This window comes from Falco punctatus (genome assembly GCF_963210335.1).
Source record: "Falco punctatus genome assembly, chromosome: 1".
Lineage (NCBI taxonomy): Eukaryota > Metazoa > Chordata > Aves > Falconiformes > Falconidae > Falco > Falco punctatus.
In genome coordinates, this window is record NC_137580.1 from 29,248,692 (window position 1) to 29,274,302 (window position 25,611).

General features: G+C 38.2%; 1 long non-coding RNA gene across 1 annotated transcript in view; it reads right to left on the reverse strand.

Annotated features, from left to right (window-relative positions):
* LOC308066391 overlaps positions 1-22,267 on the reverse strand; it is a 32,441-nt gene extending 10,174 nt beyond the window's left edge. The window contains exon 1 of the long non-coding RNA XR_013929143.1: positions 28-22,267. This is a non-coding gene — a long non-coding RNA (uncharacterized lncRNA). The remainder of the gene's footprint in view (positions 1-27) is intronic.
* Positions 22,268-25,611: the final 3,344 nt, after the last annotated feature.

Here is a 25,611-nt window from a genome sequence, read left to right on the forward strand (position 1 = left end):
CATTCAAGCTTAAGTGAATAAATCTACTTGTAAGCTATTTTCCTTTGCATTTGCAAGCTGCTTCTGTTGATGCATGAAACAAAATTTTGTGTCTTGCCTAGTGATGAGAAGGGGAAAGAAATTTTAACCTGTAAAGGGCATCTTTAGCATTCTAAGAAGCCTGTTTTGGAGAATAATTCTCTTCTCTTTGCTTCATGGGCTCTAGTCTGGAAACGGGGTGATGAGAGAAAAAGTCTTCAAAGGAAAATAGAATACACATTGAAAGGTTCAGCCTCTCTCACACACACTATAACTATAAACTATTGTTTATTTTGCTTTTGAAATTTTACATTACCATGGCTATTCTTCTGTCCACAATATGAATATTGTGGGCCTGAATGTCTATAAGACATAGCAAACAGCACAGCAGTATACTCAGCAGGATTGTTTTCATTTCATATATCATTCACAGCTTACTGCTGTGATTCCAAAGCCATTCATAACTTTCTCATAATGTTAGAAGGACAAGAAGTTGTAATTGGTTTTTAATCCTAGGGAAGACTTTCAGGTATTTTAATTCTTCATTTTTTTGTTTCTCCCTTGGCAGGATGGATTTTTGAAGTTTGATTTTCTAATAAGAAAAACAATGTAGATACAAAGCTGGGATCTAGGCATACTTTAAAATTTAAATGTTACCAGTTTTCAGAGACGTTATTGTTGTACATTTACACTACAAATGGTGCTATATTTGTAGGTTAACTGCGGGTACAGTTTTACAATTAACAACTGTATTTCAGAGGGTCAGACTGAAACTACATGTGTGTGCCTGCATAATCTATCTGTTATTCTTAGTATTTACATGTACTCCATCAGTGGAAAAAAATTACCATCTCACGATGTTTCCTTCCCATGCTGGGAAAGCAGGAATACAGAACAGAAGGCTGAGGGCAAGATTTTAGATCTAAAATTTAGATATCTACTGGCATCCTGGAAAATTAAATTAGATGGCTAGGTATCACGATTCCAGCGAAAAAAACACACTACTGCCACATAAAAAAAATATGTTAACGTTGCTATTCTGAGTCAAACCTCATGTAGCTTTTAGATGAATTGTTGCCAAATGCAAATGCTGGTTGATCTTCAAGGACAACCTCCTCAGGGCACAAAAATGGCTTGTTCCTGTCAGGCGAGTGTTGGAAAAGGTCAGCATAGATCAACACTGAGCTCCTGACTGAGCTCAATCACAGCAAGTACAGAGATAGCAGAAGTAAGGACAGGCTAGATGGAAGGAAAGCAAAGACATTGCCCACTCATGTAGGAAGATACAGAAGAAAGTCAAAGCTCAGTTTGAACTAAAACTAGCAAGGGAGGTGAAGGGCAGTAAGAAAGAGTTCTGTAAGTGCATTGACAGGAGAGGAAAGGATAGGTCTGTTGCTCAGTGGGGCGAGGGATCTAGCAATGAGGGTAATGGAAAGGGCTGGGCACTCTGTGGCTTTTTTGCCCCTCAAATAACAGCTTATAATGTACGTTAAGATAGGAGTCAGCACATTTGTATGTAAATTAACTGCAAGCCAGCCACGCATGCTCAAAGCGTTTGCATGAAAGAGACTTAATTTGTGCCTGGTCATTGTTTTCAGTGAAGTCTCCGAGGCTCACTGCTCTGGCAGAGGTGCTCTGGGGCAGAGGGTCACGCCGACACCCGGCTGCCCTGTCCCCCCCGGCAGGAAGCGCCACAGCCCTGGCTGAGCAGCTGCTCTGACTGCGCAGGTGGGGCCAGGGCCGCAGGGCCCGAACCCCGCACGTGCCCGCGAGGCGGGAGCGAGCAGGCGAGCTGGGCGTGTGGGATCAGCCGGGGCGGGGCGCAGCAGCCGGCGCAGGGATGGGCGAGGGCAGGGCACGAGCAGGGCACTGCCCCCTAATGCCTCAAAGGGGCGGGCTGTGATGGCGTTTCATTGCTCCCCAGAAGGAATCTGGCCAGGGTCTCCACTCGGCCGAAGCAGGTGCCGGAAGGCGTGGCGGCCCAGCAGGAGTTCCCGGGTGAACGCGCAGGTGCCCGGGTCCCGGGCTGCAGGGGGTGCCTGAGCCTGGCACTGTTGTGAGAGGGCAGTGGAGACACCACCTGTGTGAGGGGTGACCAGGTGGATGATCTGCTCAGCCCTGGGCAGAGATAGAAGGGGAAGCAGGAAGGCTGAGGAGTATCAAGGAGTGTGAGGGGGAGGGAGACTGGTGGAGCCACTCTACCATCGCTGAGACAAACGCGCCAAATAGACACATCAGAAGTGGAGGCTCCCCTACCCATTCGCCACTAGGCAGATGGAGTGGTCCTAAGTGGCAGGGAGGAATGGCAACAGGTCCCAGCTTGGGACAGCAGGTGACTCACCTCCAGGCCTACTTCACCTTCCCAGATGCCCCTATACAATAGGTATGTGGCTCTGGAAACTGATGTCCAGGAAAATGACGATGTGGATGAAAGCCTGTCCAGTTTGGAGGAGTTGCCCAGGGACAGCTGGTCAACCCCACATCATGGTGAGGTCTGCTAGGAAGAAAAGAAAGGTGGTTGTCATTGGTGACTCCATTCTGAGAGGAACAGAGGGCCCAATACACTGACCAGACCCAACCCATAGGGAAGTCTGCTACCTCCCTGGGGCCTGGGTAAGGGATGTTTTTAGAAAACTCCCTTGCCTGGTACAGCTCTCTGACTGCTCCTCATTACTGGTCTTCCAAGTGGGCAATGATGAAGTCTAAATGACAAGAAGTCTGAAAGCAATCAAGAGAGACCTCAGGGCCTTGTGGTGACTGATTGAGGGATCAGGAGCACAAGCAGTGTTTTCTTCTATCCTGCCAGTTGCAGGGAATGATGGGGTGTGTAATTGGAAGGTCACAGAGATCATACCTGGCTCCCAGGCCTGGTGTCAGTGGCTAAATTTTGGGGGGCGTTAACCATGGGTCAGTTTACATGGCACCAGGCCTGCTGGCAACAGATGGGGTTCACCTGTCTCAAAGGGGTCAGGAGTTAGCAGGGCTCATCAAGGGAGCTTGAAATTAGATTCAAAGGGGGAAAGGAATAAAAGCAAGCTCGCTAGAGATGAGCCTGGGGTGGCATGCCAGGGTTGGAGGTGAAATCAATAGCACAGCTGATGGTCATCAATACCAATACCCAAAGCATGGACAACAAGCAGGAGGAGCTGAAAGCCATTGTGCAGTAGGAAAACTGACATAGTCGCCATCATGGAAACATGGTGGGGAAACTTGTGTGGCTGGAATTCTGCAATGGATGGCTACAAACTCTTCAGAAGGGATAGGCAAGGAAGGAGAGGTGGTGGTGTAACTTTGTATGTCAAGGAGTGTTTTGACTGCCTAGAGTTGAATGCCGGTGACAGTAGAGTTGAGTGTTTATGGGTAAGAAGCAGGGGAGGGTCAACAAGGCAGATATCCTGGTGCGAGTCTGCTATAGACCACCCAACCAGGATGAAGAGATAGATGAAACATTCTACAAGCAACTGGGAGAAGTCTCAAGATCTCTGGCCCTTGTTCTTGTGGGGGACTTCCACTTACCAGATGTCTACTGGAAATGCCACACAGTGGAGAGAAAAAAGCCTAGGAGGATCCCACCGTGTGGAAGATGACTTCCTGACACAGCTGGTCAGTGAGCCAACCAGGGGAGATGCCCCACTGGACCAGCTGTTTAAAACAGGGTGGGTGATGTAGTGGTTGGAGGACATGTTTGGCATAGTGATCATGAGATGATAAAGTTTTCAATTCTCAGAGAACTAAGGAGGAGAGTCAGCAGAACTGCTATTTTGGACTTCTGGAGGGCTGACTGGCCTGCTTAAGTGCCTAGTTGACAGTGTTGCTTGGGAGAGAGTTCAGAAGGGCCAAGGGGTCCAAAAAGGCTGGACATTCTTCAAGAAGGTAGTCTTAAAGGTGCAGGAGTAGGCCGTCCCCATGTGCTGAAGGACAAGCTAGCAGGGGAGAAGACTGGCCTGGATGAAGAGAGATTTGGCTGGAACTCGGAAAAAAAGAAGAGTGTACCACCTTTGGAAGAAGGAGCCAGCAACTCTGGAGGACTATAAGGATGTCATAGTTTTATGCAGGATGAAGATTAGAGAGGCAAAAGCCCAGCTAGAACTCAGGCTGGCTGCTGCCACAAAAGATAACAAAACATGTTTTTACAAATACATTAGAAACAGAAGAAGGGCTAAGGATAATCATCCTTTATTGGATGCAGCAGGGAACGTTACCACAAAGGATGAAGAAAAGGCTGAGGTACCTAATGCTTTCTTTGCCTCAGTCTTTAATAGCAAGACCAGCTTCACTCTGGGTACTCAGCACCCTGAGCTAGAAGACAGGAATGAGGAAGAGCAGAAGGAAGTCCTCACAGTCCAGGAAGAAGCGGTTGATGATTTGTTGCTCTGCTTAGACATACACAAGTCTATGGGGCCAGATGGGAACCACCCAAGGGTACTGAGGGAGCTGGCAGAAGAGTTTGCCAAGCCACTCTCCATCATTTATCAACAGTCCTGGCTAACAGGGGAGGTCCCAGAAGACTCAAGGTTAGTCAATGTGACGCCCATCTAAAAGAAGGGCAGGAAGGAGAATCCAGGGAACTACTGGCCTGTCAGCCTGACCTTGGTACCAGGGAAGGCTATGGAGCAGACCATCCAGAGCTCCATCACGCAGCATGTGCTGGACAACTGGTGGATCAGGCCCAGCCAACATGGGTTTATGAAAGGCAGGTCCTGCTTGACGAACCTGATCCCCTTCTACAAGGTGACCCACCTAGTGGATGAGGGGAAGGCTGTGGATATTGTCTACCTGGACTTTAGTAAAGCCTTTGACACAGTCTCCCACAGCATTCTCCTGGAGAAACTGGCTGCTCATGGCTTGGATGGGTGTGCTCTATGCTGGGTTAAAATCTGGCTGGATGGCTGAGCCCAAAAAGTGGTAGTAAATGAAGTTACATCCAGCTGGTAGCCAGTCACAAGTGGTGTTCCCCAGGGCTCAGTACTGGAGTCAGTCCTCTTTAATATCTTTATCAATGACCTGGACAAAAGGACTGAGTGCACTTAGTAAGTTTGCAGATGACACCAAGTCAGGTGAGAGTGTTGATCTGCTTGAGGGAAGGAAGGCTCTGCAGAGGGATCTGGACAGTCTGGACTCATGGTCTGTTGCCAGTTGTACGAGATTCAACAAGAAATGTCAGGTCGTGCGCTTGGGTCACAACAACTCCACAAAATGCTATGGGCTTGGGGAAGCGTGGCTAGAAAGCTGCCTGGAGGAAAAGGACCTGGGGATGCTGCTTGATGTCAGCTGAACATGAGCTAGCAGTGTGCCCAGGTGGCCAAGAAGGCCAATAGCATCCTGGCTTGTAACCAAAATACTGTGGCCAGCAAGACAAGGGCAGTGATTGTCCCCCTATATTTGGCACTGGTGAGGCCACACCTCTAATGTTCAGGTTTGGGCCCCTCACTTCAAGAGGGATGCAGAGGTGCTGGAGCGTGTTCAGAGAAGGGCAACGAAGCTGGTGAAGGGTCTGGAGAACAAGTCTTAGGAGGAGCTGCTGAGGGAACTGGGCTTCTCTAGTCTGGAGGATACCTGGGGGGACCTTATTGCTCTCTACAGATCCCTGAAAGGAGGTAGGGAGGTGGGGGTAGGTCTCTTCTCCCACATAACTGGCAATATGACAAGAGGAAATGTCCTCTAGTTATGCCAGGGGAGGTTTAGATTGGATATTAGGGAAAATGTTTTCACTGAAAAGGTGGTCAAGCATTGGAACAGGCTGCCCAGGGAGGTGGTAGAATCACCACCCCTAGAGGTTTTTAAAAAATGCTTAGATTGTGGTGCTTATGGACATGGATTAGTAGTCCTGGGTTAATGGTTGGACTTGATAATCTCAAAGGTCTTTTCTAACATAAATGATTCTATTATTATATGATCTAGTTGTTCGAGTCTTATAGAAGTCTATTTGTGCCTCAAAGTTGAACTTTTGATTCCCAGAAAACTTCAAACCCTTTCAGGGTTGTGTTTAATTAATTAACACTAATCAAATCTATGTTTTGTAAGTAAACAAAAATATTATCAGGGAATTTGGACCTAGAAACTGCATCTTCTTGTAGCTCTAATTCTAGGTGACTTTGCAAAACTGTTTGGGTCCCTAAAAACTTTTGAAGTCATTGGCCTAGTATACGGTTAAAGGAGAGCTGTGGTAAGCAAGAGGATTGTTTATTTTGGTTTTGTAACCCTTTAATATCTTTCAGAACTTAGTCCAACATCTCATTCTGAAACTTTCTGAGCTTTCCAGAACAAAATTGTGCAACTGCTACCATCACTATTTGTGTTCAATATCAAAATACCTTTTGCTATATTATCATTACAAAATCATACTTTCTTTGTGATTTTATCTAATGGGTTTTGGCAAACTGAGTAGAAATGATGTTGTTGAGGGGTACATAAAGTTCAGGGCTTCAAGTTCTGTTTTGATAAAAGGAAAAATACACAATTTTATTATTATTTATATTTCAATAAACTTTGCCTCAGTATCTACATATATTTACAGCATCACAAAGAACAGCAATAACAGCACCATCACATTACGCCTACTGTTGTTTGCATGATAACAGATAAAGGAAATAGCTACCTTACTTATGAACAGTTATTGTTAACTCAGGATATGCCACTTTGCCTTTGTGTTGAAATGTTAGCTCTCTGATGTAAAGCAGCCTGCAGCAGAATTCAGCACTGATGTTACTTATTAGATAAGCAGTAACATAGAGGACATGGGATTTTGAAGAGTAATCCCTGCTGTGTGCCTAAGGGCACTGTGGAATTATGAAATTCAACATGGCATATGTGACAGGGGTGGGTGACTCCTTTTAATTATGTGTGTGTTTGGATCAAGGCATCACACAGAACCCTTAGTGATAGAAACTGGAACTTGAAACGTACAGTCCCACAATAGACAAAGAATTCTGTTAACTCAGCAGGGCATTTGGATAATCTACTGTATGTCTGCATTGGGACATAATTAAACCAAAAGACTGTTCTGCTGGTGTTAATAAGTATGATTTAAATTACTTCTAACATCACTATAAAATGCCCTTCTTTTAGAAACCACCAAATGTAATTTCCCACTTGGAGAATGTAGTCAAAGCAGAGCCTTCTGACACCTGCATATTTTAAAGATATTCCAATTAAAATGTTAACCAATTATTTAATTAAATATGCTAATATTATTTTTTCTTAAACTCAAATATGAGCAGACCAAAATAGTGCAATTAATAACAGTATTTAGTAATATTTCCATGGAATAACCAAACAATTTATAAGCATTTTACGTAAGGATGAGAGCAATGTGACCATCGAAGGTACATATCTGTGTGCAGTTGCACATGGGAAACAAGGGATAAAAAGGTGACAGACAGAAGGCCAGAGAAGCACATGACTTCACAGACAGGCAGAACATCCTGCCTAATGCACACCAAAAAGCAATACTGGAATCAGAGGAGACCCATTTTGGGGGGAAGGGGCACAGAGGGCATTATACGTCAGACAAATGAAGAAAACTGGGAAAGAAAAAAAGACAAACCCATCTTGGTTTTAATTTCTCTTGTCAAGGAGCTCTCAAGCCTGGTCACCTGGAGCTTGGTCACTAGGCCGATTCAGGACTGTAGCTGCCACTGCTAACTATTTTGCTTCAGCTTCATGGCATTGTATACTCACATGTAAATTATAATATGGTTGTTAAAGACTAGCAGTTTTCTGTAAGTAGTGATAGCAATTAATGATGTGTAAGAATTAACTATTAGCTTCAGCTGTGCAGTTATTGGGTGAATTTGGTAAGTTTACTTTTCAAGTTTTAAGTCAACACAATTTGTTAGTTTTCCAGATGTTCCTATCCCAGCATCAACTATTTCCTTCCTATACATTCAAATATGTAATACGTGTGTGTGTATGTATATATATATGTACATATTCATACACACAACCGAATGAAAATATGAGCAAAGATTTGTGGCTATACACCATTGTGTATCCCAGTGCCATTATTTTATCCACAATATACATATACTTTGTGACATCAAGAATATGCTTAGGACCATCTCTTCAGCAAACACCTCATGAAGCGGACTTCATGTTTTGATTCAGTCTGCTTTTAACAATCTGTAGGATCCTTAGAAGAAATATAAATTGTGTTACCAGGGAATTGCAACCCCAATAAAGGTAGAGAACTTTTTCCAGAATCATCAGTACAGTTTCATGAGACTAGATATATTGAAATTTTATCTTATGAACATTGTTGCACTATACGTTCTTCTGTGTATTTTGCAAAAGGGTTAGAATTTTAGTGGTTAAGTAAAGTCAGATTTTGACTTTCAAAGCAAAAAATGCCTTGAAGGTTTTAATTTAAGCCTGTAGCTTCTGTCAATTATGAACTTTTCCACACTAAACTCACAGAGAGAAGAAAACAGAAGAGCAAAGACTTTTCATGATTTCTCTAACACTGTGAGGTGGCAGGCGGGTGAATATAACCCAGAAATTGTTTCTCTGTCCTAGGCTGAAAATTTCTCTTTAGCTTTTTAAATAAATAAACCATAAAAATTGCACATGTCGTGCTTTCTGGACAAGTTTAGTGTATAGGACTTTCATTACATGATCATAGCTGGCAAAAAGAGAGTGTTACTCTTTGTTTATTGTTCTGAAAAACATAAGGATTTTCAGCACTTTTTAATTGCATTCTCAGTTTTCAAGGTTACTTCTGTGAGTGAAGGCTGAAATACCAAACTACAGGAACTGCTCACAATATAGATAACCATTATCACAATTATATGCTGATAGAGTTTTAAAGAGTCCATTTTCTTGCACCTTGTGTGGTCTGATCAATGACAACAAAACACATTGCATGTAAAACATAGGATATAATGTCTATGAACAGTGGGTGAGAAAATAAAGCAAGAGAGGTGTTAAAAAAAAGATAACAAAAAAAATCACTATTTTAAATTGAAAGTGGATTCCACCTTAATAGTACAATAGTACACTGCTATTGCTAATGTGCAGCACTTACATAAAATTTGCTCACCTATGTGAGAATGTGAAAAAATGGCACTAACAAAGGGACTTGAACACTTGAATATGTGACTTTTCCACAGCATAGTAAGTATGAAATGTTGTTAAAACAGATGGGGGAAGGAATTTTGCATTTAAACAGTTTTATATATGTTATTTCTACATTAGTTTACAATTGGCATAGATGTAGTATCTATGCTTCAACTGTGTATTCTGTAGACTTTGCAATGTGAGATTTTTCTCATTGCTTTCTAGTGTTTTGACAAATAGAAAAATTTGGGAAAGTTATAATAGATTTAGTTATTTATATACTTTAATTATTAGTATATGATCTTAACAAAAATATTGATATATTTGATCCAATTTTTACTCAAAAAAAAAATCATATTGAGATAAAGTCCTTCATTCTCTATATTATTTGAATTTCTTTCTGGAAAAGGTTGCATTTATGTAATAAAATAAAGGCAATAGCTTTTTCTTCACATTGTTCTTCTGTTATTGATAGATCCTGGTCAACATTATATTTGGAACTGGACTTTCAGAAAAAAAGGTAAATAAAGAAAAGATTTCAAATATCTGAATGATTTCTTTTTTGCTTTGTGGTGATGAATTCTACCTTGCAAGTTAAGTGGATGTACATCAAGAACTCGTAAGACAGAATACCTACTTGCCAAACACAGACATTTCTGAAACTGAACTTCTGTCTCTATGTACTTAAGAAGATTAAAAACCTAGATATCCACTCTTTGAAACAACAGTTAATGAATTTCTTTCAGCAACTGCAGTATTTTCCCTTAGTATGTTCCAGAGATCAAATCCTATGTTAAAATTTAAAGTCAGTGTAAAGAGAGTGCAAAACCTGCCATGGTTAATACACAGGCTCATCCTTTGTTCTAGAACTGGGAAAGATAAAACCAAATCCTGTTCACATTATCGGAAAAGAGGAGAATAAAAAGGACTTCTAGTTTTAACCTCCATATTTTTGAACTGATTGAAAAATTGGGATGCTTTTCCTTTTATTTGGTCTTCTGAAAAAACAGAACTGGTTTATGTTTTCAATTCTTTTTTTATATTCCAGAAATGTATAAATACGGTAACACTTCTTATATAGAGAACTTTGTGTTATATGACTATAGGCTTACATAAATCTAACTTTTTGTATGATCCTGGTATTAACAATTTACAATTAGTTCTGACTTGTTAATTTTGGGTGTTATGAGGGCACTTGAGTTAGTCTGCATTCTCCCATAAAACAATCTCTTTTATAACTTTCTTGCTCGTTTCTTACTGAAATGTATGGCAAGCTTTTCAACAACTCATAGTTGCAGACTGCTGGAGAGCATCTTCTTCTAAGATATATTTCTAACATTGAATGAGAAGCAAGAACCTGATGGGATTTTTGAGGTTTATGATTCTACAGTCCTTACCTTGGATCCTTTGTGTGTGGAGGGTGTGGGCTTCAAGGTGAGGGCATGCAAAAAAAGCCTAAACCAAAACAATAAACCCAACAAAAAATCCCAAGTGTTCATTTTCAGCGATAGATTACTTCTTCATATCGAATGTTGCACTTGCAGAAATAATTACAAGTGAAATAAATAGACATGCTTGAGAGGTCTTAGAGGAAAGAACACATTTTTTCTGATGAGAAGGCTATCACACTTTTGATTCCAAGTCAAAAAACATTTCCAAGTAAAGGGAGCAAAGATCATGGTTCAATGGAAAGAAATCATACCCAAGGAAACTGTATTTACTGCTGGGGTATCATAGACAGGTTTGGGTTGGAAGGGATTTTAAAGAGTCCTAAAAGGGACTAGTTCCAAGCCTCTGCCATGGGCAAGGACACCTTCCACTAGACCAGGTTGCTGAAAGCCCCATCCAACCTGGCCTTGAACGCTTGCAATGAACGCATCCACAACTTCTCTGGGCAGTAGGGTTGAACTCTCAAATATTAGAATGGATCAAGAAGACAAAAGACTCAGAAACCAGTTTCTTTATGAAATTCTTACCACTAGAAAATCTTGGTACAGCTGGATTTAACAAGAATTGGGCCAGAAGAATGTGAAGGTCTTAACAGTCTTTCTGTAGAGGAATTATAGAGGAATGAAGCTGGGTTAATTAACATTGATAATATACAGCTGTGGGCTGGCTTCTGGGGTGGAGTGTTGGTTGATGTGGATGATGTGCAGCTGTGGCTGGTTCCTGCTAAGTAGTTAAATAGCTCTAAGGACCATATAAAGAGGAGCACTGGATGAAGAGAGACCCAGAAGAAGCAGGGGGAGGAGGGAGAGAACACACCCTGGATGTAGGAGAGATAAGGAGGGGGCCTGAATGAGGAGAGGCTGCCTGGAAGAGCAGCCCAGATGAAGGGAGAATCCAGCTGTAGCAGAGGCAAGAAGCAGGGTGGACTGGCATTGAAGAGGATGAAGAAACAGCACAGACAGTAGATGAACTTTTGAAGCCTTGTGGGGGATTGGTGGCTGTGCTGGGGCAAGGCGTGGGAACTACTTATTGAAGTCAACCTGGTGTGGGATGGTAAAAGTCTTGTTGCAGCTGGCCAGTTTTGATAGTGCTGTGACATCTTTCCTCCTTTTTCTCTCTTGTAATCTTTTATGGTCTTTGGTTAAATTAGATATAAAAAGGCAATAAAATAAATTCTATTCATTTATTTATAAATTCTAAAACACACCCTTTATTGACCCAGTATCCAATATGAACCTTAAAGGTTCTCTATTCTGTGCATATAGATAATTGCATTTTAAACCATGATTGATGTAATTTTGAACTACTGTCTATGCTGAGGTGAGCAGTATTTGCCTTGGCATATGTAGCAAGGGAATCAGTGAGATGGTAGTAGGTGGATATAGATACACATTGATTCACTTTCAGGTCAGGGAAATTTTTTTGAATGCCCAAAATTTGGCAGTAGCTGCTTAAGAATACTCATGTCAAGAAAATAGTAGCCAGCACATTCATCTTTGTCCAAGATGTCAAGTGTTTTGTATTCTGGTTTTTAATAACACATGGTCATAGGTTAAAATTCCCACCCTTTTAGGAAGCTTGGACCATTTCTGGACCTGCCCAAGATGGAAAGCTAATCCATGCAATCCAGTTCCTAACTGGAAAGGGATTACAGGCTGTTGAGAGTCATATACTGGTAGGGTTGCTATCAATACCAATGCTAACACTAAATTGTCAACCAACATATTTTTTGTTTACAATTGAAATTGCTGTTATTCTTATTTGACTATAGTTGAAAACTATAAAACTAGTCTCTTCTGTGTTCTTGGAAGCAACCACTAATCCACAGAGCTAAGGGATCACTACATTCACAAGACCCCTAAGGAGCATAAACCAATAGAGAGGTCAAATATGTGGAACTTTTATCATCCTGCAGTATTATTTAAACAGAAATTTACCATTATCTTTCTATGTATCTGTGCCTATCTAAAGAAGTCTATTCTGTACTTCTGAGAAAAACAGCAAAGAGGGTAGAAGGGACAGTTAAGGGACAAACTTTTACACCTATCCCGTTCTGTCCTATTTTTGATGCTCCAGCAGGAGCTATCTAAATTTAAGCAGCCTGTTTTCAGCTTACTTTTATTATTCATACTTACCAGAAACCCCAGAATTTTCCTACTGTGTACTTCTACTTTAATCATTCTCTGCACCTTGAGACCTGTCCCCATTTTGTGAAATAATTCTCATAAAAATGGTTGTTTTCTTCTCTTCACCAGAGAATTTTCCTCTGTTTGGATCTAGGGGTTTAATGTCTCTTTGCACTTAGCAATCAAACAGAAAACAACAGCAATACATCTTGACAGGCTGAGCCAATTCAAGGATTCTAAATACTGTAAAATAACTTCATTTTGTTTCCTTAAAGGACTTAAATTGTCCCCATTGTTGGAATGGAACAATTCAGTTTTGCTGTAGTATCAGAGCACCTTTTTAGGTTGAGCCTGTGAAGAAATAAAGGGGGCAGAGGCATTTGTAGCCAAAGCAAGATTCTGAACACCTGCAATTTCTTCTATTGCAAAGGATGTGGCTAGCAGCTGGGAGGAGCTGCTCCATAGTTTTCAAGACTTTTTTTTTTTTTTCCCTCCTGTGATAGCAGAAAGCATTGCACTGCAGAATTGCAACACAGGCATCTTTACTGAAATAATTAGGGTAGTTGGCACTGTCACCTGGTGAGTTATCCATTTGGCTAAGCGTAAACATGGCTTTGCTGATGGTACGTTATCCTTATATTTGCCATGTCTCAAATGGTATTTCAGTTTTGCAGAATGTTAGTATTTTCCCTAGGTATGAGAAAACAACAAGTTCAGATGAATTTCCAAATATAAATTCCATATGAAAGATAAGATAAAGGTAGTTCTAGGGCTGCTTGAGAAAGCAGTCTGACATCTGCATGTTTCTGCATTTGTTAGACATACACACCATGCTAAAATAACATATCTTCACGTTTATATCCTGATCTGAGGTTTAGCTAACTGAAGAAACTGTGAGAAACTTTTGCAGATGACATGAGAAACTTCTGAACATAACATAACACAGTGAGATCTGACAAAAATGATGGAGAATACCAGCAGGGATGGATGTATTTCACAGGTGATTAAGGGTGAGTAATGCGACCTGTGGACTGATGTCCCAGTCCAGCCTTATCCCCATAGCCCAGTCTGTTCATCTTAGGGATGTGTTTGACACCAGTTCTTCTCACTGGGACTGATCCTGACACCCACCCATCAGCTAATGTGCCAGTCAGGCTTCAGTCCTTCCCTGCCAACCCTGGGGGAGCCCCTGCCCCTTCACTTGCAGCCCCAGGGGAATTAATGCATCAAATATTTAACTTCTGTGAGATCATATCTTTGAAAGTCTCAATTTAAGAATTACTTCAGTGATTAACAAAAGAATTGTGTTAAATTCAGAAGTATTTCAATAGTTACACAATTCAAATTGATATGCAGCATAGGGTTTTTTCTTTTTTTAAGTTACTTTTTTGAGAATTGGTGTTCCTTAATTTTATGTAATAAACTATAAAGTTAGATGGTGTAGATAATATGATTAATTGTGAAATATCAAAACAGGTATAAAAAGCACAGTCAATAGCATGCCAGAAGTAAGAGCCTTCCTAAAGTGGATCACAATATGTCTTTTATGATCACTGACTCTTCCCCCCCCCAAAGCTAAACTTACACCCTCTAAGCAATTATTGCTGTATGCTTCCTCTGCAAACATCTAAAAATAGAGAATTCAGATAGTAGATCTATTCTGATTCTACAAAGAAATAAAATTAATATAAACATTTTCCAATACCAACCTTTTTTATTGTACTACTGCTGAGGTCCTGCAGCATTTAAAGTGACACAAATAAGTGAAGGGATACAAGAAGCTTCTTTCTAGAGCTGCTACAATTAAGTATCTCCTTGTTGATATTGTACAATTAAGTATCTCCTTATGCATATAAGAAAAACATATTTAATTTTTTTGTTCAGTTTTTTTCCATTCTTAACATTTTTTCTTTTCTTTTTTGGTAAAGTGACTGTTACTTTTCTAACAATGAAAAGGTTACTTGTCCTGAGGTTTGACTTTGGAATACATGGCTTTGAATTTTCCAACAGGGGATATATTTTGTAGTCTGTAATCACAGCTGTGAGCCATTCATGGGAGAAGTAAAATAATGCTCTATCCCTCTAAAAAGGAATTCTTTGACATTCAAATTTGTCTGTGTAGCTCAGCAGCACAAAATGCAAACTTTTTGTCATCAAGAGTTTCTGTCAGGGAAGATAATAGTGCTGCTTAGTTAATGGTTCAAGGAAACAAAACAAACCCATATGAGCACTCTGATTTCAATTATTCTATTCTAATACTTTATAGCATGCAGTTTCATTTATGGCACCATTTATTAAGTATTACACTGGAATTCATCATAATTCACATTGGTTTTGTTGGTATGGACTTCTAATGGTCATCTGCCATCAATTTAAAAAAATAGTACTTTCAGAAAATTCAGGAATATTTGTAAAATCTGTTCAACTGCATGAAAAAAAGAACATGTTACTGACATCCATGGGTTTTAAGACTAAATTCTGCTCTAACTTATACTGAAATTATTCTGGATATATTTTAGAATAATTGTCAGGTGTAATTGGCTCTTTTCAGCCTCCACACTGTAAAACCTGAACCCAGAGAATTTCATATAATGGTTTAGGGGAAACAGCTAACTCAACAAGCAGAAAAAATTGCACATTGTGTCTGGAAAAAAAAGAAATATAAGTACCTAAAATTCCCACAAGAGACTCAGCATCTTTGTGATTAATAGCAATTTCCTGTTAAATAGTTGTTCAAGAACAACATTAAAAAAAGTTTTCAGCTGACTTCTGTTTTCTGCCTATAATATACTTTTGTACACATTTTGGAATAGTGCAGTCAGTTCAGTAGTGGTTTTATTTTGATTTTGTCTTCTAGTCATTGGGGAAATATATGTATGCATAGGTAAAACATATATGTGTTGGTAATTGATGAATGTAGATGAGATGAGAACAATATACCCAAACACAGGAGGATGCCACAGATTTATATTGTATATCATACAATTTATGTTATTAATTGGCTTGTTTTATTAAATGAGAGAATAGGATGATTCACCTTCTGAGTCCTGTGCCATGAGCCTGCTCAGCACTGCTCAGAGAAAAGCCCCTTCTGATCTGTCACCTTTAATTATTGAGAGCCTACATTGTCAATCCAGTTTTGAGAAAGGAGATTAGGTCTTTTCTTTCTTCTGCTAGCAAAAGGCATCAAGAGAATAGAGCTTCAATTTGGCAGAAATTCAAAAGTTTCAGGCTTTAAAAATGCTTGGATTAATAGGCCAACAATTAAGTTTTACAGTCCAATGAGAAAACAAATGCAGAAATGGGTGATCAGCATGGGGTAGAAGCGAAGAATTGTTGCCAATTTGAAGCATATGCAATAATTGCACAGAAATAAAATTAGAATAAATTCTGGGTTTTTTGGAGACCCTCAAATAAGACTTGGTGAATATTTTATATCAGTTCATTTCTTAAAATTGCATGAACAAACTCCCACTAGTATGACTACTGCCACATCTCAAACCCAATACTGTTGGAGATATTTTTTACTTTACCTTAGTCTGGTCAAGAAGACAGGCTGTAAGTTCATGTATAACGACTATCCCTTGGCTAACACTTAATTTGAACAAGAAATTACTAGGACTATATACATTCTTCTTAGAAAGAAAGTAAATTCTTCAGCTGAACATCTTATAATTTGAATCTCCTGTAGATGACTAGAAAACAGGAATTTTGTAATATAAAATATTAAAACTATTGGTGAATGCCATAGGACTTCCAATGAAAAAATGTTGGAGGAAGACTTATTCAATATCTGTGCTGAAGGATAGGTTTCTATAAAGTGGATATTGAGATTGTATTAATTGTTTGCTAGTCCCTCTCCAAGCTGAGAAACTCTGAACAGGAAACTGGTAATTCTTGCATGTAACTTTTCACTGAAATTTTCTAAGAAATACAATTATATTGGATGTACAATGCCAAGAAGAAAGAATAAGAACAGAAACAGCTTTGAAGTGTGGTGTTTCTTTGAAATTGTCCTTATGTTCTGAAAATAACGATAATGTTAATTTTGGAGACAAGTCCACTACCTGTTCGATAAGAGAATCACTTATGTTGGTACCAAGGTGAATTTTTCAAGTGAGTTGACATTTGCCTTCCAATAAACCACTATGCTTTTATCACCAATGTCATCAGGTCATTACTCATACTAATTAATTGTCTTCAAAGTGTTTTGAAGATATAAAATAAGGGTTAATCACATTGTAAATTTTAATTATGTTCCATTTTCTATGTAATATAGAAATTTGCTTTTAAAAAAGTAGTTCTTTATTTCTGCATGGAAATATTGTGAAATAGTATTTTATATACACATACACATTTATTTTAAGCAATCATAGAATGATAATGCTAGGAATTATGTTAAACCTATGAAGTGAGACTATTTTTGTTCCTGATGTCAGTTAGAAATAGTTGTACAGTTAAGAAACACTGCCTAGGGCATTTCCAGGGGATTAATGAACTAATTGCCATTTGGGAGAGTTAGTTGCTTGAGGCAAAGCTGCTCATTAATTCCTTAGGATTTATGTTGCATTGGGGTTTGGGTTTGGGATTTTTTGGGGGTTTTGCGGCTTTTGTTTTGTGTGGGTTTTTTTATTATTATTTATTTATCCACAGTAAACTCTTACAACTTTCCCTGGGAGCTTCGTTTATCCACTGTGCCAGAAGCATATTAGGTTTGAATTGGCGGTACTCCTTTATTGGGTATTCATGTAATATTTATAGCAAGCAAAGCAGTATTAATTTTTTTAATTTTAATTCTTAATATTCTGTCAGGAATTGTAATGCTAATATATTATGTTCCTAGTCCTTCCCTGACAAAATATTTATAACAAATTAAATAATATTAAGATATAATCATTATACTGAATCTACTGAGCAATGTAACAAGCCTAAACAGAGTGGATTCCAGGATAAAACCACACAAATCATCTGAGAAGATGCCAAAGTCTTAACTACTACATTGTTGTTGTAATTTTACAACAAAATTATTATTTTTATTTTATTTTAACAAAATTAGAGGCCAGTTGCTGAAACTAAGTCTAAAATATCTGTGACAGCACGTTTCCTGCATAGCAGAAGGGTGTCACTCAGACATTCAGAAGCATAGGCAACACAAGAAATGTTGCTCAGCAGCAGCTAACCAAAAATGCTTCATAATTTAAATCTCTATCGCTAACCTGTAAAATTCTTCTGTTTTAGGAAAGATAAAAAAAATCACATTGAACAGGAACTGGTCTATTTGCCTTCTAAATAAAATTAAAAAGCAAACAGACAACAGTTGTATTTTTCTTATTTATTATAGTGAATTAGGCAGATGAGTTTTTCTTATCAACTAGATTAATAGGAACCTCTCATGATAAAATTTTTATCAACCAGTTAAAATGGTTGCTTTGCAGCATTATGACGATAAGCAAAAGTCATTCTCCTGGTAGATCTTGTCTTTCAGTTGGTAAAAGTGTTCACATTTCAATGTTTATTCAATCTGCCTAAACTGTTTGGAGTTTGTTATGTCTTATTATAAATCATATGCAATTCCAGTGAAGTTGTACTGCATTTAGTCTCATGCTAAGAACATGTGAACATATGAAATTTTAGAGAAAATAAAATGAAATTGTTCTCATGCATGTCAAATTCCACCTGATAAAATAAATTATCACCCAGCTACTTCATTACCATGTTGTGTTTCACAGTTTCACTTAGAAGCTGTTTTGAGGGGAGGCGGGGCGAAGGTCAAAAACAATATGCACTTTATAGTGCAATGTCTTTTGGTAATTACAATTAGTCTAAGGTGATTCAAAGGCAGAGAGAGATCACCACAGTATGATCCCTGTAATTTTAGGAATATATTGAAAAAAATACTTTATAAGTTAAGCTGAACCATATCATTATAGAATCATTTAGGTTGGAAAAGGCTTTTAATATCAAGTTCAATCCTTAACCTAACACTGCCAAATCCACCACTAAACAATGTCCATAAGTGCCACCTCTACAGGTCTTTTAGATACTCCCAGGGATGGTGACTCAACCACTTCCCTGGCCAGCCTGTTCCAATGCTACACAACCCTTTCAGTGAAGAAATTTTTCCCAATATCCAATCTAAACCTCCCATGGAACAATTTGAGGCTGTTTCCTCTCATCCTATCATTTCTCACTTGGCAAATAGAGGCCAACACCCACCTTGCTACAACCTCCTTTCACTTAGAAAGCAAGTACTTTCATGTTTATTGCAAGTTTTCCCTTTTTTCTCACTTCCTTACTCTGTAATTATTGAACCGTTGTGGGAGGGTATACTAACCTTTACAGGTATTCTGCCAGTTTTTCTTCATAAATACTTTGAATTAGCAAGTAAATATTCAATACTGTCTAACCACTAATAATGTTAACACTTAAAAATTAATAACAATTCCTTGTTTAATGTTTACTAAAAAAACCTCCACAGACCAGCAACATACTGTGTGATTTGAAGACCAGATCATATATCTGATCAGGTGGTGAACAACCCATGCCTCTAATGCAACATGCAAGTACTTCTAAAAAGCTGCCAAGAGCCTGGTAACAAAGATTTTCTGCTTGTGATAACTTTTAATTTGTTTCAACTACATACAATGGAGATCTGGAAATCATCATGTTTCATAATTCTAGCTTCTGACCCTTTTCTTGCCTATCCTCAAATATTTGCTGGTTTCCTCAGAGAAACCCATCTGTACATAGTCTTAAGAAAGAATTAGAAATTGTGTGGAAGCGACGGATTTTTGTCACTTTCTGAGACAAAGAGAAACCTATAATTCACAGAGTCCTCCCTCTTTATTTACATCTCTAGAAGGTAAGAATTAGTAGAATGAGATTTTTCCTAGAACAAGGAGGCTGTGTCCTTAGCAAATGTTCCCTTTGCTTATCTGGAATGTTTTAATAAGATTCTTAGGTTAATGAGCCATCCAAAAGTTTAATTCAAACCTCTTTTAAAAAGAAAACTAATCACTAGTAATATCTGTGTGTTCAGAAAACTTTAAGGCAAAACAGTATATTTGTTATTGGAAAAATTCTACAGAGTTTATAAAGGATGAAATCAGTAGAAGACTACAGAAATTAGGAGGGGAGGGGGAAATGTTTATATATAGGGATTGCACTAAACCCCAGCAGAAATATGTGAAAACATTAGCCTTTCTGCATGTTTCACTGATTCATCCTGTAGAGTTACATATAAAGACAGTAACTTGCCAGAAATCTTATCAGTGGGTCAAACCGATTGAGTGATATAAGCCAACATGGACCAACCACCGAGTTGATATTGTACCACTGTATAGGAACTGGTTAAATGCTTGCAAGCTGACAGCAGGAAATGGACATTTGCTACTTCTTTCACAGGCTAAATTAATTGAATCCTGTATTTATCATTCATTTACTTGATAAGAATCTGCTCTCCTATTTTCCTAGAAAAGAAATGAAAAGCTACTCCGTTTTGCTTGCTCTTGTCGTGGTAATGTTAGTCATCATATCCGTTTGAACAGGGACTGATATTACTTAGTATATAATTGATTTAATTAGGTATTGCCTACACATAAAAAAGGGATAAACCAGTATCCCATAAGCACAAAAATATAATTTTACCAGTACGCTCCCATATTTGACACCCTTACTTCAGCACAAAAGTGTAATTTTTGGTTTAACATCAAACTGTTTCAACTGCTCACTTCTGGAATAGGTGTTTTTACTTGGGGTATTGAACCAGCTTCAGTTTATATTGTAAGAAAAAAAAAAAATTGGTTCCCAAGTATTCACCACCTTTTGAGGAAAATATTCTACAGTGAATAACAACTTCACTGACATAAGTTACATACAGCAATGTGTCAATAAAGCTGTGGAGGGAAATGATTAAATAAGGACAAGAAAGGTGTGGAATCCACAAAGTACAACAATCGGAATTTAATTATAAAACACTGGAATTAATAAGACTTTTCATGTCACTGGACTCTAGTCCAAGCCCCCGGCTTCAATAAGAATAAGAAGAATAGGAAATGTATATAATAATTATTAAAAGAATAGGAGTTAAGAGACTGGATGGTAACAGCTCTTGTATAGTCCTAAATCAGGCATCCACTTAGACACTTTTGTGTCTATAAGCAAAACAATTACTGAAGAAATAGTAGTAAGAAAAGGAGTGGTCCTTAATTTACATCATACTGAGTTGGAGAGAAAATCTAGAGGTGTTACAAGAAAGGAAATAATTGAAATACAATCATAGTCTTTAAAAATGACACTGTGAAGGAACTGTTTTTATTATATACCACTCTCCATTCTTAAATTCTAGGTTTTAATATTATTTTTTTCTTATTATGAATTTATTGAATTCTTTTTGATGGTAATGATGGTATTTTTTAATATCTGGAACTGTTTTGAAACTTCCTTTTCATCAGGCTTAATATCACTGTGTAACTGGCTTTACCTGAATGAGTGGGTGGCACTCCACCTGAGTTTGAATTGGTCATTAGGGATCTGTGATTGCAAATTCTTCAGGGCAGATTTTCAACATTGATCAAAGCAACAAGTTATGTAGTATTGATATCTGATGACTGGTGAGTACTTTTGAAATTGTCTTCCTAGCTCTAGTCTCTGACAATCTGGCTTTGAGGTTTTTTATTTTTTGGTGTGGGTTTTTTTTGTTTGTGTGTGCTCTTTTTTCCCCTTTGTTGTTGTTGTTAATCTGGACCATACAAGAAAGGTATTGCGATAACAATCATCAAACTCTTGTAAAACACTCAATTTCCTGATTAGAATAAAGGTTGGTCAAAAGGCATTCCCTGTAGTCTGTCAATGTATTTTCTTAGGCTATATGTAAACCTTTACTGTTATTACACAGTAGTGTGAGCAGGAGATTGAAGATGGCAGAAGACGTGGGAATCTAAGAAATGTTCACCTTTTCTGCTTCTCTTTTATTCTCTACCTTTCCTTTCACACAGATCTTACACCGTAAGGATTATCTTTTGAGAACTCAAACTTCCTAATTTAGTTCAGTGATCATAGCTTCTTTGAAACTGTTGCCATTGATTAATAAAGGCCACAATTTTCATAAAGGAACTACATGTGCTATTCTTCGTCTTTCAACAAAACCTGATGTTCTGAAGAAATTGATAAATTTCTGATTGTGTTTTAATTATTTCAGTGAAAACCATTATTTGCAGCTATTTGAATTTCCTTTAAATAGTAGTAACTTTCAGTGTTCTGTTTTACTTGGGAAAGATTAAGTGATTTATGAGAAAATGACATAATAGGCTGTTCCACATCAACTTTAATCCTGGAGGTATCTTGATTTGGCAGATATGAATGAAAAACATAGCACTTTAAAAGAAAATAATCGTGCAAAAAGAAACTTTCCAGTTAAAAATAGCTGTTGAGCTAAATGAAGCTTATTATGCTATTTTCTGCTTTTATGTGTGTAGTGAATCATCCAGAAAATTATGCACAAATTCACTGTCAAAATTGCATTCACTTTTTTATGAGTACCTGCAATAAGTTTAAACAATATGTATTTAATACATATGACTTTATTTAATACAATGCGTATATTTAATACATATTTAATTTAGTATGCGTTTTGATACAATATGCATTTTAAAAGTAGCAAATTAAATTCCACAGCTGAAACAGAATGGGTAACCTAAAAGTGGCATAAAGGGAATCGATGATATAAAAAATATACATTCAAAATACCTTTCCTAGTCTATACCGACCATGCTAATGGCACAGCAGCAGTTATATGTCATAGGTCATAGGCTCAACAGCAAAGGATAGGCATCTTAAATCCATTTGCAATTGCTTACACCAAATAAAAATAAAGATGCATACTTCTATTTAGAAGGTAGGCTTAATGTTGACAGGCAAGTAAAAAAATTCCCTGAAGTATATGTATATGTCAATATCATCTTTACATCTCCCTATATGTTTGACTTCATGCTCACACTTTTATCAAAAGTGTATGGTGGAGGGTTGACCTTGGCTGGATGCCACGTGTCCACCAAGCCACTCTATTACTCCCCTCCACAGTAGAACAGGGAGGGGAAAATAAGATGAAAAAAAAAAGAAACCAGCTTGTGGGTCAAGATGAAGACAGTTTAATGATGCAAAAACAAAAGGCACATGTGCAGAAACAAAGGAAAACAAAAGATGTTATTCCCTACTTCCCATCAGCAGGCCATGTCTGGCCACTTCCTGGGAATCAGGGCTTCAGTATGTGTAGCTGTTGTTCTGAAAAACAAACATTGTGAATAATGAATGCTCCCCCCTTCCTCCTCCTTTCTCATAGCTTTTATTGCTGAGCAGATGTCATGTGGTATGGAATATCTCTTTGGTTACTTTGGGTCAGCTGTCCTGGCTGTGTCCCCTCCCAAGATCTTGCCCACCCCAGCCTGCTGGTGAGCAGGGTGGGGAAGGCTGGGGAGACAGCCTTGGTGCTGTGTGTGTGGTGCTCAGCAGCAGCCAAAGCACTGGTGTGTGATCATCACCTTCCCAGCTACCAACACAAGCACAGCACTGAGGGCTGCCATTGGGCTCATCCAGACCCAGTGCAGTATAATATATGTGATTTAAAAACTAAAAATATAACGTCCAATGTTTTCTAGATATTTTTTTTAAGTTTTTGAGATATTTCGATAGAATTTAGTCAGCTGTCTATCTAAATCTGAGTTGCAATGGAAATCTGGAGAACAATCTACTCAGGACACACCTTGTACCTAGGAACCTTGACAACTCAAAAAATAAGAGGACTGCTTAATGGATTTGGAAGTACAGAATTCTGTAAAATAAAACTAAGATCTTTCTTTGGGCTTCAAATGAGGTTAGGATGCCTACATCCTCATTAGATGAACTGTATCCAGTCTAAATGTTCTAATATGCCCTAAGCATTAGACAGCAGGTACCCTGCTGACTCACTAACAATACAATCAACAGATTTGCATTCAAAGTGATTTTCTCCAACAGATTTTCTCCCACTTTTTTATGAGTTTTAGGCATTTATTTCAAAAGGTTGAACCAATCTAGCTTTTCATTTCAATACTGCTTTAAGTTAGTTCTGACTGAAGCTGGCCTGCCCGAATTTTATTTCCCATCAATAACATGTAGTTACTCTGATAAGCGCATTCTGGGGTTTTACTTCATTAAAATGTGGGTGATGTCAGTGCTGGAGTACAGGCACCTCTTTGTTTTTTAGAACAGTATTTCAACATCTTTCCAGATTCCTAAATCCAGCACACAGGAGTTAGGAAGGTAAATGAAGCTGAAGTGCAGTGCTACCTGTCTATCAATGCCATAATAGTGACCAACAAAATGTGGAGGGGTTTGTGTGGAGTGGGTATGTGTCTTTATACTCTGCATTTTCCCCAGCACATGAATATGGTAATACATACACATGCACAGTGGTGTGAGAGCTAGGACAGACCTTGGATTGATCAGGTCTTTGCAGTATCTTCTGTCAGAAATGAAGGTAGCTGTCCACTGCAGGAAAGAACTCACTTGGAATATTTTACGTAAAGATCTTAGGAAAAAACCCAACACAATACCAGGATAAGGTAAAGAAAGAAAAGGTTCACACTGCACATGATGTCAAATCAGACAGTGAAACAGGGTGAATAATACTCAGATGAAAAGGCAGGTGTAACATTAGGCTGCCCCGCGGGCTTTAGTAAATGCAGAGACTTCATGCTGATTCAGATCTTGCCAGGAGATGTTTATGTTGTTTTAGTTGAATCAGTAACTGGACAAGGGTGTTATATTGACTTCTTATTTTGGTTCAGCAAGGACTTTCAAATACCTTTTAACCTTCTTTCTGATTCAAGAAAATAACTATTCAAGAAGATTTACTGTTGTTGCACATGTTATTTCAAATCAGTTTTCCTTATAGCAATATTTCTTCTAACTTCTAACTGGGGGATAGACAGGCTGTAAAAAGACACAAAGGACTAGCTTAATGTGTGAATACAGTCAGAACTGTTTAAAGTTCAGCATAACTGCTTTCATTTTTTAGCTTCTTTATTTAGCATCTCACTTCTACATTTTTCTTTTGCTAGAAGAGTATTTTCCTGTTTAGGAGAGGCATGCTTCAGTTAATCCATATGTGTCCCACCTTAGACCAATAAACTGTTGTACCCAAACAATTTCAGAGTTTTCAAGAAAAAAAAAATACCTCACGGCTAAAATGGTTATTTTTTTCTTTTAATTGCTTTTAGTTTATTTATAAGCTGCTATATTCCATATCATAGAACAAATGATGAAAATGTAACAACACTCTCTTAAATGAAAACTCAGAGTATTTCACATTGGCCTTCCAGGCATGTTACTATTCATTCACAGCAATGAATCTGCTGCAGAAAGTGTCTTCAGCTGCTAGGTACTATGACTATAACACTAATTGCGATCTCATTTTGTAAGACTGTAGTGTATTCACCGTGGCAATGTTACTATGTTAACATTCACTGCTTTTACATAGATTGCTGAATTTTTATGGTGTACTTTTTGAATTAAATTAAAATGCTTTCACTATAGCAGGGATGCTGTTTTCTAGAATTTCAGCTTTAAAAAACAGCATAAATATGACTTGTAGTACTAGTGCATATTTTAATATTCAGTCATTCCATTTAAACGTTGATATTTCTACCAATCAAAAGAATTAAAGGGACAGCATTATGTTACCCTGATTTTAATTTAAATATAGCTTTCTTTCAACACCTTAAAAGCAATATTGCAAAAGTCTCAGAAAATTTGACCTGAAAGAACCAAGAAACTATGATAATAGAATTATAGAATTATTTAAGTTGGGAAAAACCTTTAAGATCATCATGTCCAATGCTTAACCTAACACTTCCAAGTCCACCTCTAAACCATGTCCCTAAGTGCTACCTCCACAGGTCTTTTAGATACTCCCTGGGATGGTGCT